Below are 4,257 nucleotides of genomic sequence, written 5' to 3'. Positions count from 1 at the left end.
TAATCCTGAGCAGAATGAGACACTTGAAGGGAGATTATGTTAGACTTCAGTTTCTGGCCTTTAGTTTCTACCTGGAAATTCACAAATGGGAAACAATTTTCAGTGTCTGTATTCGACAGCCTTCTTTAGTGTATATTTGGGCTCAGTGGGCAGTCTCTCCTGGGTTGTATTAGACAATATGTTTGAATTCATGTACAAAGTGAAATAGAACAAGGGTGAATTTTCAGAAAAGAGAGAGATGTCCTGGAATTAATTATTGTGTCTTGTTCTTTCCCATTTCAGAGCCTTTGGCAATACATTCAGAATAGTGGTAGGAGTTGAGAGGGTGGAAGTCACACCTTGGGGAGTGACATCCCCTCAGGACAGCTGACTCATAGACACACATGCAGTTGAAACAAGTCCTGTGAATGCATCCTGGGGTCTTGGTGGCAGCAGCCAAGCTACTGGTTTCAGTCTTCATTTGATCAGGTGGAATAACCTGGGGACCGCGGGTGACATAAGACATTCAAGTACTTTCCCAACAACCCAGTCATTGACCTTTCTGGGGTTGGTAAAGTGCTCCTCAGAAGAGATCACGTGCTTGTAAATCATCTTTCATTTTTTCGTTGTGCATCATTTCAGGTGAATTATGGGTTTGATACCACCTCATGCCAGGCAAATATCCACGCTCCGGATGTATTGTGTGCATGTGCGCTCAGTCGGGTCTGACTCTTTGCAACCCCATGGACTGTAGCCCGCCAGGCTTCTCTGTCCAAGGGATTTTTCAGGGAAGAATTCTGGAACAGGGTGCCATTTCCTCCTCCAGCTGGTTGGATTAAGTTTTCTATTTTTTCTAGCCAAAGATGCAGATACCTGTTGGGAGTGAGGTGGTTACACAGAGCAGAGAGCAGAGGATTCACTGTGATGCTTTATGGTTTCCTTTGTCCCTTCATTTACCTGCAGGAGGACTTCAGCCAAGTAAAGTAGATTTTCTGAAAGTGAATTTTTATTGTTCTATAACATACAAGACAGCCCAGTTCTGCAGGTTCATCCCTGGACTGTCATTTAAATTTTTTTTTTTAAAAAATATGGAGAGAGAAGGGAAGAGAAAGAGTGAGAGGGAGAAGAGGGGAAGAGAAAGAAAGAGACAGAAAGTGGTTCACACCATAGTGGGGGCTGCAAGTCTGAAATTTGCAGGGCAGGCTGGTAGGCTGGAGACCCAAGGAAGAGCTGGTGATGTAGCTCAAGTCCAAAAGTTCTCTGGAAGCAGAGGTCTTTCTTCCTCAGGGGACTTCAGTCTTTTCCTCTGAAGGTCTTCAACTGATTGAATAAAGGACCACTCACATTACAGAGAGTTATCTGCTTAACAAAGTCTACTGATTTAAATGTTAATCACATCTAAATAATACTTTCACAGCAACATCTGGACTGGTGTTTGACTGAATATCTGGGCACCAGGCATAGTCTAGCCAAGCTGATGCATAAAAATTAACCTTCGCAGCTGATGAAGCTGAAACTCAGAGAAGCATTGGTGATGTAGCTAGGGCTTGAGATGGGAGGTGGCTACAGAACTTGTTCCGTTAAAGCCACGCTGTCTCATTTAGAGTGTGTACGGATGGGGTAGGGGCACTTGGACCCATTAGCCCAGGGTCTCTGATGGCAGCAGCCATTTTTCCTGCTTTGAAAATCTGGTTGCCTTATAGGGAAAATAAAAGATCTGGGATTCCCCTGTTTTCTCAGAATAGCATCTCTGGAATACAGTTTTCCAAGACCAGGCTTTCGGCAAAGTAAGGATTCCTGGGTAGACTTTGGAGGCTGATCCAGTTCAGTGCGATTCAGTTGAATCCCACCTGGACTTTTTTGCCCTGACCACGTGCTGCTGTGCTCTGGGCCACAGTGCAGCATAGGAAGGACAGTAGAAAATACACGGTTCAGGCCCTGTGGATTGCGTGGAGGTGGAGGCAGGTAAGCAGAGAAACAAAAACTGCACAGAATAAAGAAGAGGGTAATACATACTACAGTGGGAACCCAGAGCTGCCCCCGAGAGCGACCTGCCATATCACCCAGTGAAACCTTTCCAATTCAGTCCTTAATACTGAAAAACACCATTCTTAAAAGTTTTCAACCATATCACGTGGCATGTGGAATCTTAATTTTCTGACCAGGGATTGAACCTGCACCCCCTGCAATGAAAATGTGGAGATTTAACAGCTGGATGAACCACTAGGGAAGTTCTGAAAAATACAATTTTTAAAAGGCCTGTTTAAACATGTGTTGTTTTGACATTTTAGCCAAGCTTAGTTTGCCTTTGACAGAGAGCTTAATGATAAAGAACTTGCGATCAGCAGTGAAGTGTGTATGTGTGTACATGTGTGTATAATTAATTGGAAAGAACCAACAAACATGGATGTGAATACTAATTGGTGCTAAAATTAAAATAAAGGTAAAATCAAAACTCTCCTGGAAATATATAATGAACACATGCTAAGAATTTTACTTAACTCGTTAACAAGGAAACCAGTAAAATGTAGAAACAGGTTCAGAAGAGAATTCAAAGAACACACAACACAGGGAGTCAGGAATTGGGAAATAAATTTGCAAATAGATGCAAAAGAATGCAGTGTCCACGGGGCAATAATCAGTTGCATCTCCAAGGACCCAAATTCATTTGCATTTCCATGGACAAGAATTGTCTGCCTTACTATCAGTTTTTCACAGTTCACAGAGTAGTAAACAGCACAGAGAAGCACAGGTTTACATACCTTGAAAGGATGCTCCAAAAAGAACACCTAGTAATCTGTTTTTTTTTTTTTTTTTTCCCTCTCATTTTAGAGACCTACAATTTTTTTTTTCTGACCCTGGGGATTACTGGAATAATGGCTTTAAGCATGTTATTTAACCCTTCATTCCTCATCTGTAAATAGAACTGATATTTCTTCACCGGTTTGTTTTGCAGGTGAAAAATGATAACATATAGAAAAATTTTCTGACATATAAAAAAATTCTTTCAGTCAATATTAGATCTTCTTGTACTGTATTTTTTTTTAAGTTTTTTTTTTTTTTTTTTTTAATGTGGACCATCAAATTTGTTACAATGTGTTGTTTCTGTTTTCTGTTTTGGTTTTGTGGCCTCCAGACCTGTGGTATCTTCTTAGCTCCCTGACCAGGGATTGAACTTGCAACCTCTATACTCTCTGTGTCTTAACCATTAGACCACCGGGGAAGTCCTCTTGTACTGTATTTTTTTCAAACAGATATGCGAATTCCCTCTCCCATAATCTCTTCACTCGTACGTTTGTCCCTCGGCATTTGCTGAAGGCCTGTGACACCAGGCACGTGCCAGGCTAACACAGCTATCGACCACACCATGAGCACATCCCAGGGTCATTGTGTTGTTTTAGTGGTTAAATCACGTCTGACTCTTTCTCGACCCCATGGACTGTAGCCCAGCGGGCTCCTCCGCCCATGGGATTTCCCAGGAGTGGGTAGCCATGTCCTTCTCCAGGGGATCTTCCTGACCTAGGGATTGGACCTGGGTCTCCCGCATTGGCAGGAGAGTTCTTTACCCCAAAGTCACCAAGGAATCAGGAGGAACTTTAGACTGGTGGCGGAGGTGACAGAGACAGATGAACAGGTACCTCAGTAACTATGAATTCCCATGACATGCACAGGGATAGCTGGATCCTGGGAGGGTGGCCCAGGGCGTGTAAGAAGTGGTTCAAAGCAGTGACTCAGTCAGCCACACTGACTGGGCTCATTAACTATGTCCTTGGTCAAATTGCTTAACCTCTCTGTGTCTCAGCATCTTCACCTTTATAATTTATTTTAAAAATATTTATTTGTTTATTTGGCTGCACTGGGTCTTAGTTTCGGCCCTTGGGGTCTTTCGTTGTGGCATGTTGCGGTGAGCAGGATCTAGGCCCTGACCAGGGATTGAACTTGGGCCCCCTGGTATTGCTTGGAGCCCCAGCCACTGCACCACCAGGAAGGTCCCAGCATCTTTGCCTTTCAAATGGAGATGATACCTGTGGTCTGTGCAGACTGAATCAATGAGTTAATGTTTGTGAACATTTGGAGCAGTTCCTGGCACCTACTAAGTGCATTGTAAGTATTAGCTATTACTATTTAATGAATTATTATACATATATTGAACAAAGAGCTGTGCTGTGCTCAGTTGTGTGTGACTCTTTTGCGACCGCATGGACTGTAGCCCGCCAGGCTCCTCTGTCCATTGGATTTTCCAGGCAAGAATACTGGAGTGGGTTGCCATTTCCTCCT

The sequence above is a fragment of the Bos taurus genome, chromosome 11 (assembly GCF_002263795.3).
Source record: "Bos taurus isolate L1 Dominette 01449 registration number 42190680 breed Hereford chromosome 11, ARS-UCD2.0, whole genome shotgun sequence".
NCBI classification, from domain to species: domain Eukaryota; kingdom Metazoa; phylum Chordata; class Mammalia; order Artiodactyla; family Bovidae; genus Bos; species Bos taurus.
This window is presented reverse-complemented; position numbering follows the sequence as displayed.